We start from the raw sequence: 13,834 nt of genomic DNA on the forward strand, positions 1-13,834 counted from the left end.
CCTTCTCCCTGTTTGTACCCCCTTGTGAAGCTCTTCCAGTGACTGGTGGGCTCTAGATTCAAGCTCCACCACTCTGATTTGATTCCTGAAACCTGGTAGGAAAGAGACTAGAATGCTCCAAAAGGAAGGAGGCAAAGTTATGCAATATTCTCTTTCCTTTGCTTTAAATTTGACTTCCGTGAGCTTCTTTGTCAGTATCTGTCTTGTTGATTGTGTCTGTCTCTGGTAGTTCCTGTGGTAGTCAGTATTCCTTACCTCCCTTCCCAGGTCTGTGTAGTGTACTCCCCTATCCCAACATCTGTCTTCAGCACGTTTTCCCTTTATATAGTCCTTGTACAGAGCTGCTTCATCATGTTAATATTAATAATTAAAACATGGATGTATGATTATGTGATGTTTTGAGAACCATTTCTAAAACTGGGTCCCCCACATACAGTTTCCTCTACCCAGAAAGAACAGAAGCCCCAGCCCTTAGCTATTTATTTTATTTTCTTTAGCTCAGGTGAATGATAAAAATAATAAATGTGTAATAATAAAGAAAGAGCAGTTGCATGCGTAACAGAAATATATAACCAACCAAGAGCTGTTGATGAGGTGCTATATCTAGTCCCAAGCAATTAATGGCAGAGAGAAAATTGGGGGGTGATAGACTGGGGAAGAAGAGAGAGCTCTGAAGAGTCACTGGGCTGTAAAAAATAATATGGAGGAGGAAAAACTGGCTTCAGAAAAGAGGTCTGCATAGCAGGAAAGAACCAGAGCTGTAACTAAGGGGCCTAGAGACTGTTATGGGGGGCTGGGATATGGCGACTGATGACTGGTGGACCTAGAGCTTCAAATCTGTGGTTCAAATCTAGTAGCTTCGCTCTAAGAAGATATTTTGTATACTGTGAAAAAAGTAGTCAGGGGACAAAAGACCCCTACAGCTGGTGAAATAGTCTTCAATTCTTGAAGCCAGCAACCCACTCAGGGCCTCTCCATGAGCCAGACTCAACGCTGGGGTGGTATGCATTGTTCCCCCAAGCAGCAGCACCTCCACCCGGTTCTTCTTTCTCTAAGGAATGCCTTCCCTCTGCCTGGATACTTGAATCTGCCTCTGGCTCACCCACCAATTTCCCTTTCTCAGTTGTCCGACTCCAGTCTTGTGGGGGGCGGTCTTCTCCAGATTTTTCCATCTTTTTTCCTGGCCTGGAATAGCAGGGTGTCTCGGTGAAGTCAACCAAGCCTTCAGCCCTGAAATCTCACCTCTTATGACCCTAACCAGAGAGAGTAGCACAGTTAAACCAAATCCCATTCTCCCTTCATTCCAAATTCCCAACTCCCCTGTACAGTCTGGATACAGGTGGGAAGGAGACCTAAAGAAAGCCCTGAGGTGCTCACATAAAATTTCCCCTACAATGAAAGAGAACCTGGAAGTAGTCAGCTTCTGGCAGGGAATTGCTGGAGTAAGGACTGGTGGCTGCTTTTGGATCTGAGTATCATATCGGAGCATGGATCTGAAGCTCAGTGAGTCCAGGCAAATGACTATCCATTTCGTCTGCACGGGATGGATCTGCAGGAGAAGAATTTCTGGCCTAAAATAGGAGGTGGGGGTGTTAAGGAGACCATGAGTAGTCTTTAATTTATTCCCTTGACATATACCCAGACATTTCCAATATGAAATAGAGGGCACTTTGTAGGATGGTGTCTATACAGGCCCCCAGATTTAATAAACTGAAAGTTAAAATGAAGGGAAAACACTGCAGCTCTCTTCTCAAACTAAGAAGCAACACCTGGGTCTCTGTCTAGGCGGTGGCGATTTCGTCATTGTTACAACTGTTAAGCTTCAAAGTCTAACTTACTCCAGTTTTAAGAGGGAAAAAAAAGCATTTTGTGCTTGTAACTAGGTCTTAAGAGAGCAAGAAAATGTAACTATTTGAATAATCTAGGTAGGAAAATAATTAGTCTGCTGCATGTGTGTAAGCGTCTATCATCCCAAATCAAGTCTGTATTGGACCCGATTGTTCACGAAGTTCTGCACGCTGATCCGCACTGCCTACGCCATTACCTAACTGACAGGAGATGAGCTTGGCAGTCCGGGATCCGTGGATGCTAATGCAGCCGGAAACCCAGCTCTTTGGATCGATGACTCAAACCCAGAGTGAAGCTGGGACCACCCGGCCCAGATCCGCGAACAAAGCAAAACCCAAGACCTAGTCTTCCGGCCAGGCCGAGAGCCCCCCCCCCGCCCACCCGCTCGCCCTCCGTGTGTAGGGAAAGCAGGGAAGGGGTTGCAGGGCTCAGGCCGCTGTAGAAACGCACCCTGGAGCCGCCAAACCTCAGTGCGGTGTGCGTCTGTGGACGCGGAAGGTGGTGCAGAGCGTGAGGCTTTTCACCGGCCCGCGGGCCGCAGCCGCGAACACATTCCGCCTCGGTTAAGAGCGGACATTCGCCTTTTCATCGCAGCGGACATCCAAACAGTTACCGATTTTCAGCGCAAAGGTCAATGGCCCGCGCCTCTCCCGCCTCTGAGAGCCGCTGAGCACAGCTGGCCGGCTCTGATGGTTGCTTCTCCCGAGGAAGCCCGAGACAAAGGCGCGTCGCCGCTGATGGATGACGCGGGCGCCTAGACCGCTCCCTACTCAAGCCTCCTCAGTGCCGGGCCTTGAGGCAGGGGGCCGGAGGCGGGGAAGGGGGAGATGGTTCTAAGATCTCTGACTAATCTTGTCCACGGTTCACTTGAGGGAAGAAACCTAGCGCGCCCAAAGAAAGTACTGACTGATCCCAGTAGCTCTGTTTCCAACAGTGCCAGCAGCTCTGGTCGTTTCCCAGGGCTGCCAGGCCCCCGGGAAGGACGGGATGACCCCTGCTGGCCAGAGCTGTGGAGACCGTCTTTGGGGCTTGGTGCCGCCCAGTCTCCAGTCTCTTGAGTTTACAGGGGACCTTGAAGAACAACAGTCTGTGTCTGAGGTCCTAACTAGGCTGCTAAAACTAAGGTTCTTAAGATTCCTTAGTCAAGCTTGTCAGTGGTGATTCTCCTAAGGCTTCTACGGAAGCTTAGGACAGGAGTCAATAAATTGGGCCTTAAGTAGACCCAACCGTTAGCCTTTGAGAACTAGCCCCTTGCCAGTGTGTGGCCTCCCCGTTTTTCAAGTCAAAGCCTTTTTACTGAGATTTTCTGTTATCCAGTGAAGAGTGGAGAACTTCCTTCAAGGACCTGTCTGTGTGGATGAAACCTCGTCTGGAAAACCATCTGTGGGAGCGATACAGTCCACTCAGAGCATGGAAAGATGTGCCATCTCTGTTGTGGTCGGGACTGATATATGAAAAGAGACTAAAATGTACAAATAAGATGTTTCCTTATACTATATACACAGAGGCACTTTCATCTACATGACAGCGTGAGATACTGAAAATAGAAGAACCTTTTATTCACAGGCGAAAATTTATTGGCATATGTAAACAAGTCCTTCATATATCCTACATAAAGTGTGCACTTTTCTGAGCTCATTTAGGCACACGTTTCTACGTTCTGTAACACATACAGAACTATTGCATGAAGTGCATCCCAATATTAATGTAGCAGTAAAAACTCAGTGAAAATTGTATCACATTCTAACACACATACACAGTATATGAAAAAAATCTGTAAATCGTATTGGCACATTCTTTGGACTCACATATTATTTGTGATATACATTTCTCTGAAGATTTTTAAAAATAAATATTAGAATCAGAGCTGAGGGTCTGGGAAAGCAGGAAGCCTCTCTGCCATTTGGAACGTAGAGAACACAGCCAGGTTTAAGAGAGCCACCCAAGGCCAGAAAGTAGTGATGGCATTGGTAATGACACTCTCTGCTGGCTAATTTTTTTTTCTGTTTGTGTTTCTGCCTAGTATTTCTGTCTTTGAAATAGCCATTGTGTCTCTTGTCTGAAGCTGGTATCTGTTGAGAACATATTAACTCCTATTCGCATCGGGGCTCAGTTTGAAATCGTGCTTATATAGAACTGTTAGAGCTATGTAATCACCTCGTCACACCATGCATCTCAAGACACATTCTTCTAAGAATAACGCAAGCATGTCACAGCAATGCTCTATGCAGACAGATAGGAAAGGGGTGGACAGTGATTTGGAGAGCTAAGTAAGGGTGCGTGTGCTTAGGCTCCTTTAAGGTTTGTAAGCTTCAAGAACATTTTATAATCTTGAGCCTAGGCAGCATGGAGAAGCAAGGGCTGAACCTGGGCCCATCTCCCTGTCCCCAGGAAGGACAGAGGCTTCAGGCCTTTTCGGCAGAACTTTGATTTTGAGCCTAACATTTAGCCAGTCAGAAGCCAATCTCTGTGTCTACACTAGCAGCAGAGAAAACCTATTACATAACCCAAGTTTTTGCAGAAGCATTTTCTGGCATTGTACTGTGTCGTGGCTTATGAAAAGGCAATCTTATTTGATTCTTTCACATCCTGGATTCTAATAAACGCATACCTATAGAAAATTCTTTAAGAGACAGTGCACTCACATCTGCAGACATATTGTTTATGAGTCCACAGGTTCCGTGTAGACGCGGCCATATTTTACAGTCCAAGGAATCAATTAATTAGTGCCTCCCAGTCCCCCCGCCGGCCGCTGCTTGGCTGAGCGCGTGTGCGGTGGAGATAGATGTGCGTGGTCAGATCGCTGGTCATGTTAACAAGCCTCGTCATAAAGATGGGGATGATAAGGAGAGCAAAAAAGCTCAGGCAGCCGCGCGGAGGTCTTCAAGGGGCCAGCCCCCAGCCTTCAGGACTATGCCTGCCCTGGCGCCCACTCGGGTGGGTTTGTCCGGAGTTCCTTCCTTCTGGGCCCGGCACACAGTGAGCTATGGCTGGTCCTCTTCCAGTCCTCTGGTCCTCTGGTCTATGTGTTGCCTTTTCTTCATTGAGCTCCAAATCAAAATTTAAAAGACAATAAAACAAAACCTAAACGTTTCTCTGGGCGCATCTTCTGTCCTATTCTCTGTTGGGGACCTCTGCCGGCTCCTTTCCCTACATTTCTGGGTGGTTCCCTTTGGCGCTGACTTCCTTCCGTTCTCACTCTCTTTGCCTTTACAGTTGCTTTTCTACCGTGCTCCAATGAGCTTGTAAAAAATATGAATAAACAACTATGCCCGGGTTATCTTGCACCAGAATGATCATCCCAAGATAAGCCAGACCCATGAAAGGAAGAAAAAAAAAAAAAAACACCTTGGGTCTAATTGCTGGTTTGGGTTGTAGCACTTAATTCTGTTTATTCTCACTGATGTGCATACTTAACAGAGAGATATTGATATTAAAGGGCAAGGGGGAATTAATTTTACTTTTATAGTCATCTATTAAGAGCAGAAGATGGTCTGAGTCTCCTTTAAAGGGACCAAAAAAGAGGGGGGAGGGAGAGAGAGAGAAAGGGAGGGGGAAGGGAGAAATATGACTGAAAGGGAACAAAGATCTTTGCCTGAAGAAACAATGTAACACTAGACAGAACTATAAAGTCTGGGAATGTAAGAACTCAGGACTCTCTCAGTTCCCCCCTCCTTGTGTGGAATCCTGTCCCCTCCACTTCCGGCTGAAACCCCTACCCTGACTACACAGTGGTATTCAAGGAAGAATTCATGCAATTATCCGGATAATTGGAGAGAGAGAGAGAGAGAGAGAGAGAGAGAGAGAGAGAGAGAGAGAGAGAGAGAGAGAGAAAGGAGAATTTCCTTATTATTGTCTTTACAGAGGAGAGAGGAAAGGCAGCAAGTGGTATGTGAGATATAGAGAAAAATTGTTACTCTCAAATCAAGGAGATGGGGTGAAGGTTTACAGATTTGAAACAGGGATGAGAAATGAGGAGATCCGTAGAAGTACTCTGATCTCTGATCCAGTTTCATTTTCATTTTGGATGCTAGCTTGGATTCATTTTGTCTGCATAGACCTGCCTCCTCTAATATTGTAATTATCACAAGTAAGTAGATAATAGGTAATTATAGGGTGTCAATAATATTATTTTATAACCACACAAGATATGATTAGAGTTAATGTTGGAGGCTTTGTTTGAAGCTGGAGGCAAGGTAGAGAGGCCCTAGGAATCTTTCTTTCCTATTTTTACCTGTGTGGGAATCTCCAGAAATCCCTAAGACTCTAAATTCATCTCTTGGATATTTTAAGGGAAAGCTCTAGGATTTTAGAGTGTATAAAGTCTGAAGACCAAGATAGGGAAATACTAATTTGATATTCAGCCTCTCTTGCCTCAGCAGGAGACTTAGTTCTCAGGACAGGGCCACTAGGGTTCTGGAGCTTTGATTGGTGTCCATTAGGTCCAAGACAGGGGCTTATCAAAATCAAGTTCATTGTCAACCCCAAATAGGAAGTAGGCCCAAAGTGAAGCCCTCTTTTATCCCCAATTTGTCTTTCCTGGAGTCCACGCCTTAACAACACTGAAGTCAAAACAGATGCCCAGCTGGAGTTAGGGAGGTCAATTTAAGGCAGCAATCAGGGAAAGATTTTAAATTTTGTTGTTGTTTTGGAGAGCTGAGGAATCTGAAGACTGTAGGGGGAAGAGAGGAAGAGATTACCACAGAAGCAGAAGCAGAGAGTGAGGCAGAAGAGAGTTAAGAGAAAGTATGAGACCATGAGTAAGGTAGGTACGAACAAAAGCAAGCAGCAGAAAGAACCAGGAAATAAAACATGAGGAAAGAAATATAAGAAAAAGATACAAACGGGAAGGGAAGGAAAAGACTGAAAGAGAAAGAGGCACGAGGAAGATAGAGACTAGGGTCAGTAGCTGGGCTGACTTTGCCTGGCGGGTTTGCAGCAGTCTGGGTGGGCGGGGGCATCATGACAAAGTGAAGGTCAAGTTAGCATCGTGTACCTTATAAGGAAGGCGTCGGTCCTCCATTTCAGCCTTTCTCTCAGGAAGGACTTAGCGCTGGCATTTCTGGTCTTGTAAATACAGGACTTTTTTTTTAAGTCTCCTTTCTTTATTGGGAGTGAATTCTGCAGCCCCGGGAAGCTGTGAAGACTCCAGGAAACTTTTCTTTCCTTTTCTGCCTCTGGCTCCACTCCCTGCCAGCTGGTGCGGCCCCCATTTCTTCTGGCTTCTATATCTTTCACCATTGTCTCTAACTCTGGGCGCGATTTCTTTACTCCCCATCTCCCCTGCAGACTTGTAAAACCCTTCCATTCCATGGCAGCAAAGTGGAGAAGGACTTTAAGAACTGGAGAGAAAAATTAAGCATCATAAAGAAAACTTCATTTACAGCTTAAATGTCTGTCTGAGTATTACAGTTTTCTTCTGAAAACAAAGCGAGATATTCGGTAAGGAGGAGTGAGGTCACAGGGATGGGGAGGGCTGGTGGAGCAGTAGGCTCGGATTTATTTATTCCTCAGATCCTGAGGTGGAAAGAAAGGGACAGAAGGAGGGGAGTGAGAGAGAAGCATTTTAACCATGCAACTAACAAAGGTGGGTGCAGCTGGGAGATTGGAAGCAACATTCTAGCTGCAAGGACCTGGTACTCACCCCAGCCTGGGCCTTGGGTATGCAGAAGCTAGTATATTAGGTCTTTCTTGGTTTCAGAGCTAGGAAGCAGAGATGGGGGAAGGCCAGGCTCCGGAAGAGTAAGGCAGAGCAGAGACAGGCCGAGAGATACCGAGTAGGGGCAGTCAGGCGGCTGGTAGTGGTTACACTCAGGAGAGAGGAAGGGAGGGAGCAAAGAAGAGAGGAAGGAGGCTGAGAGGAAGGAGCCTGAGCTTAGATTCGTGATTCTTTCCTTCCTTCCAGAGTAGTGGAGATTAGGAGTGTGGTGAAGTTAAAAGGGGGTTTATTGGTGTGGGGTTAGCAATGGAGAACTCACTTCCTTCTTCCTGAATCTCACTGCTTGTTTTTGGCTCCTCTGTGCCCACGGAGCCACCTTAAGGCCTAATTATTTATTTTAAAATTGAAATTCTGTAACAAGGGGGAGGGAGGCATTCATTCGGATGCTTCAGGAGTGATGATGGGTGATTCTAGCTAATCCCAATGCTTTAAAACTCCCAGTTTGTTATTACCTTTACCAACTGGAAAACTGAACCCTAGGATGAACTCCATCCTACTTTACCTACCTGGTTGGGAATATCTATAAGATACCTGAAGTATGGTGAAGCAGCCAGGAGCGGCAGCCAGAGCCAGTTGATAGAGCATTGGGCCTCCTATCTTGATCCAGTATCCCAGGGAAAACAAAAGGACTCGATCTCATTATTTCTGGTGGTGTTAAGAGATCCTGGTTTCTCCAGAGAATATCTGACCCTGGGATCTGAAGAGATTTAATCTGAACAAAGTGCCACTGTGTCTCAAAATGCCTGGGTCCTTTGTGTAGGGGATGAGGGCAGCCAAGGTGGGGACATCTGCTGTCCCCATGGAGGGGGTGGCAGACCTTCTTTGGCATGGCCTAGAATTCTGCTCACAGCATTCAAATTGGTTGAATTTGGACCTGTGGAGGTCCCTTCTGATGGTCTTTCAGCTTGTGAAGGGGGACCCCAGGAAATGAAATGCTTCCCCATATTGTGGGAAAGACAACCAGACTCAGACCTCACCCTGTAGTAGTGTTTTCCTCTAATAGAAACTGCCAGGCTTTTTGGAGATTTTGGGACTTGAAAAGAGTGAGGCACCAGACACCCCATGAAAGTCAAGGTTGTGACTGTGATAGGGAGGAGAACCTGAGGGGGGAAAGAGGTTGAGAAGGTATCACCCCAAATCATTTCTCCCAGAGAAGCCAAACACACACAATAGGCTCTGATACTGAAAAAAACACCAGATGATCTGCTTGGAAGGGACATAAACTGGCCAAGCGGATGCAGGTTAATAAAACCCGAAAAACCCCAGACAGGAACACTTAAAATGCCCAGAACAAAGAACACCGTGACAAATTCTCACCCAACACACAAGTACACGCACCGCACCAGAATATTCCCAGGCAGAGAGAGAAAGAGACCTTTCCTACCTCAGGCCTCCACCCGTGAACACTTAGTTATACCTGTACAGCTCCAAGAACAAATTTGCTCATGCTTCTAAACTGACCCAAACAAACCCCCAGTGATCCAATGATCATGATCGCCAGCAGGCCCCGGCTGCACTGCACACACCACCACGGAGACAGTCCGTATCCCCTGAGCCTCACTAATGCAAGATCCAGATCCATACCCGGAGATAAAAGTCTAGACAATAGACGGCTGTTTATGACAACGAGGCTCTCCAAGTTTGGGGCCAGGCGATAAATCTCTGGTGAATCTTCCTGTAACTCAACTTCTGGCTGTAGTGAAGAGAGAACCACGGAGACCACGGAGACCGCCGAGGGGGGAGAGACTTAAAGCCGGAGCCGAAGGTGCTTTTCTTGTGCAGTTCTAAGCCGGCCATAAGGCTCGTCCACACAAGGCAGCCCCACTGTGAAAGATTCGCGTGGAGTTTCCTAGCACAGGCGAAATCAGGGCTCCTTTCTGCCCGCCCTGGCATTAGGGCTCAAAAGTCAATTTGCAGGCAGAAGGCAGGGCCTGAAAGCTGGGACAGAACCGCAAAACCATTGTTGCTGGGGGAAAGGGGTCTTTTCCCTGCGTGACTGGGATCTTCTGGGTTACCTTAATTTTATTCTCTCTCTCTCTCTCTCTCTCCCTCTCTCTCTCTCTCTCTCTCTCTCTCTCTCTCTCTCTCTCTCTCTCTCTCTCTCTCTCTCTCTCTCTCTCTCTCTCTCCTTTTCCATTTTGGATCGAGGAGCTGTTCCCTTTTGCATTTTCGACTCAGGCATCTGATTACAAGTAAGGAGCCACTGAAGTTGATCTCATAAAAATGCCGCGAGCTCACTTTGATCAGCGGGGACTGGGTCCGAGCCTAAGTAGGGGCTAAAGCTGGGGAATGGCGGCACCGGCCAACCCGACCTCGGCTCCGCAGCGAGTTGGGAGATGCCGGTGGCCTAAGAGGGCAATCTCCCCCAGAAAAGGTATTTTCTATGGAGTTGAAACTAGCTTTGGAAATTAAGGCCCAATGGCAGCGGCTCCATCTTCAGACTGCTTTTAAGACATGTCCTTCATTTTAGAGCGGGGAGGGGGTAAAACTGGCTCATAAAATGGGGCTTTTATGGGAGAAACGGGGTCGCATTGCTAGCCTCCTGGGACAACCCCTCCGCGGAGGAAGCTGGGTGGAGCGGGCGGGGCGGAGGAGCCACCGGCTTTGCTCTTTGCACCCCCTACCTTGTCCATAGGCCCAATGTTACTCCTGCAGGTCCACCCGCTACTTTGGTGGCCTAACCTGAAGCCTTGGGCTTGCAGGGCTGACCTGGGCTGAGGAGAAAAATAGGCGTTTTGGATCTCAGGGTGAGGTGTGTGTGTCCCGGGTTCAAAAATAAGCCTCTAGCTTGAAAATCCCAAAGTAGAATTAAAAAATGTATTCTATGCTTCCACATTGCTGCTAAGGAAAAGAAAAATGCGCAAGAAGATTCAAGCTGTTCTGATTGAGGTCCCTTCTTCACCAGTCCAGCCTGAGAACATGTGTAGGACTTCCTTCTTTTTATTGACTCTACAAGAGGCTGAATTTAAGGCCTCCTTTTTCCGCCCAGCCAGTCTGTAGGGTGGTCTCTTTCCCTTATCAAGAACTGCTCTCTAGAATTCAAGGAAGGGTGAGGCCACAAGACTGCCCAGAGCTGTTTTCAGGAGGCTGCTGTAGGAACCACTCATGACAGAATTCGTCAGACAGTGCCCCCTTCCGAATCAGGCCCTGTTGTCCTTGTGTGGGAGGAAGGGCCGCTGGAGTCTGTCCTAGTTCTAGCCAGACCACCGGGGCGGCAGCAGCCCAGACTGCAGAGGCCTGCTAGCGGCCAAGCAAACAGGGAGTAAGGCCACCAAAAATCCGCAAGTCGGTATAGTGGTTATCACACGAAGTATTTAGGTGAAAGCTGGGACTCTAGGCAGATGTAGGAATGGCTGGCACAAAGCGGGTAAGGAATAATAATAATAATAGTAATAATAATAATATAATAATAAAATCAATAAATCAGTTGTCTTCAGTAGTGCCTGCAAATAATGGGACTGGGGGCCACAGATGTGTCCCTCCATCCAAATGTAAAGGGTGCTGTGAGCAGAAGCCCCAGAGTGAGAGGGTACAAACCCAGTGGAGGCTTCCAGGTGGTCTGGACCCAAAGCCAGACAGGCAAGCCAGTACCCAACCTCTAAGCATTTTTTTCTAATCAGCAGTTAAGTGACCTCAAAACCCAGGGCCCTCTCTCCTTGACCCAGTTGCTGAGGGTTTTTTAAAGGTTGTTTTAAGTTTTTTGAAAGACCAATGTCAGAAAAAAAATGCAAACTTCATGGTTTGCCTTTTTAAAGAAGAATATTCCTTCCTACAAGTCTCTTGGAGGATCCTAAAGTTTCCTAGACATCATCTCCTTGACACTCTTTTTTTTTTTTTTTTTTGCTTCCTTCTTTTGGTTTCAAGAAAATCAGACTGCGCTTTGTAGCCGCCTGCCTCACTTTTATGGTAGCCCAGGAATAAACTTTGGTGGTCAAATTCAAGTGCTCAGGCCCACAGCTGTCTTCTCACAGGAAGCAGACACCCCCCACCCCCACCTCTCTCCCAGACTGTGCAAAACAGGACTTAGGGGATTGAGCCCCATACTGCCCAGAAGAGCAAGAGGAAGAAAGGAAGAAAAACCTAATGGGAACATGGGGAAAGCAGGAACCCACACCACCCTCATCTCTGCAAGAGATGGGGTACTTCTGGCCTTCTTCTCGCTGGATTCTATCACTGTTTGGGGAGCATTTTGCCTCCAGTAAACGCAAATTTAATGAGGTCAATGCAAACCCCATAAAAGCCCCAGTCCGTCGTTCACCGCCATTATAATTAAAAATGTTGCCCCCAGCTCCTCCTATAAAAAAAAGACTAAAGGAACGGGGAACTGCAACAGATTCTTCTGTTTCTGGTCCCTTCTATACAGAAGTGCCCCAATCTAGTTATTTGCCTTCAGTTACAATCTGGCCAGGATTAGAAAGCATAAGAAGCAATGTCTATCACTAAGTGCAAACACAGAGAGGCACTAGAAGTCTCTTCTGCAGTATTTGAGACACCACCACCCCCCCTCCACACACACACACACACACACACACACACACACACACACACACACAGAAGGAAACCGTGGAGGTAGGTTCCACCAAAGTGTTGTGGTAAAAGCTGAGTAAATTTGGGCAGGTAGAAGAGTTGAGGGGAAATGGATTTGAGGGGCTATATTTAGAAATAAACTAGCCATTTCTTTCTTTCCTGTCTGATTGAGGGTTTCGGTGCTTTATCCTTCAACAAAGAAAATCAAATCAAATACACTTTAAAGAGGAAAACCAATATGAAAGCAGCTCCGAGCGTGGGGGAATGGTTTAGACTACCTTTGGTTTTGTCTAAGAGTACAGGGTTGGGTTATTAGAGGTTTCCTCCTTTCTAACACATTATGTCCTGACAGCTCCTTCTTAGGACCAAGGTTACTGTTGCTTTTGGCTTGTGCCAGTTGTCATGGCATCATGAATCCAGCCCAGAACATTTCCATAAAGTCATATTCAGATGCCCAGATGTGTGCTGTAATGGCCAAAGGGTTTGAAGACTTAAGGAATCATTGAGTATTCCCCCTTGGACACAGCAGTCCAGGAAAGAGGCTTATACACTTGGAAGAGGGCAGGGTTGGACCGAGACATAGAGAGGAAGCAAGAAAAAGAAGTAGTGAAGGAGGTTGGGGACTTCAGGCCCCACCCTGCCTACTTCTTGATTGGTATTAGAGATAGACTCCTAGCCTTTCTACCCACCTAAGCTCCCCAAATGTAGTTCTCTTAGCATTCATCCTGCCTGGACCTTGTTGCCAGGTTTCTTTTCAGCTGAAGCCGAGCTCCCAACCCGAAGGCCCCCAGATAGAGAAGATACATGATTCTCATTCTAAATCTTTTTCTTTGGGGTTTGGGATTTTAAAATCCACAGTGAATGTAGCTTTCTGCACATTGATTGACAATAAAGGCAGGCATGAAATATTCACCCAGGGCCACTCTCTCATACTAAATATTTAACACAACATTAGAGAAGGTTTTTCCCAGACTTTGCCAGGCACCGGCTGGGCGGCTGGCGCACTGCTCACCACTGGTTTATGACTAATAGGAGTCCCTAGCCAGCGGCAGCACAGCAAGCTTGACAAAGTTGGGACACTGGCTCATAGCTGGGCTGCCTCACCTTTAGAAAACTTCAGATACTCTTCCTGGGAACCTGTCCTGTAAGGGAGCTCACCCGATACTGGACAGGAAAATAATATAAAGACTTTTTGTGAGCAAGCTCTGATTCTTCAGGTAGAGGGGTAAGATTCCCTGAGACTTGAGGGGAAGCATCCAATATTTCTGGGGAAATCAGGTAGGAAAAGGTCCTTTCTCTTACCCACAACCTCTCATAAGAAAGGGACCAAGACCCCTAAACGGGAAACCCTTCTCCTTCCCCCAGTCCTAAGGGGAAAAGAGCAGCAGCTAAAGAAAAAAATACAATTACCCCCTCCCAGCCACCGCCCCCGCCCATCCCACCGCCCACCCCACCCCAACCCTCTCTCTCTCCTCCTTTGCTCGCTCTGTGGAATGGAGAGGAGGGGAGTGACGAGAGAAAAACGAATACAAATCTGCAATTGATTTTCATAATGTTTCTGCGGTGTTTGCAAACCAATCGCCTGAACGTCCCCGATCTTACCTAAGAGAGAACCCCTCCTACGTCTGCGAAGTGCTCCGAACTGATATATGACAATATCTACTTTGGATCACGTGCTCGGGGAGAGAGACTAAGACGGATAACGCGTCATCTCGCCTTCCCAAAATTTCCCCCCTCGCT

General features: G+C 47.0%; 2 long non-coding RNA genes across 5 annotated transcripts; both read right to left on the bottom strand.

The window, feature by feature from the left end:
* Positions 1 to 467: 467 nt before the first annotated feature.
* LOC148005000 (uncharacterized) lies at positions 468 to 2,783 on the bottom strand. Of its 3 annotated transcripts, none has more exons than XR_015626183.1 (3): positions 2,299 to 2,783; positions 1,407 to 1,571; positions 468 to 1,185 (listed from the first exon to the last, which is right to left on the bottom strand). It is a non-coding gene; the product is annotated as an uncharacterized LOC148005000 (long non-coding RNA). The 3 variants fall into 3 exon arrangements; XR_015626186.1 differs by having other exon boundaries at positions 468 to 1,253; positions 1,378 to 1,571; XR_015626185.1 differs by having other exon boundaries at positions 470 to 1,253.
* A 601-nt stretch (positions 2,784 to 3,384) lies between these two features.
* LOC148005001 (uncharacterized) lies at positions 3,385 to 9,647 on the bottom strand. Of its 2 annotated transcripts, none has more exons than XR_015626068.1 (3): positions 8,952 to 9,647; positions 6,845 to 7,190; positions 3,385 to 4,896 (listed from the first exon to the last, which is right to left on the bottom strand). It is a non-coding gene; the product is annotated as an uncharacterized LOC148005001 (long non-coding RNA). The 2 variants fall into 2 exon arrangements; XR_015626067.1 differs by lacking the exon at positions 8,952 to 9,647 and adding an exon at positions 7,493 to 7,672.
* Between the last annotated feature and the right edge of the window lie 4,187 nt (positions 9,648 to 13,834).

The sequence above is a fragment of the Rattus norvegicus genome, chromosome 7 (genome assembly GCF_021556685.1).
Source record: "Rattus norvegicus strain SHRSP/BbbUtx chromosome 7, alternate assembly SHRSP_T2T, whole genome shotgun sequence".
Lineage (NCBI taxonomy): Eukaryota > Metazoa > Chordata > Mammalia > Rodentia > Muridae > Rattus > Rattus norvegicus.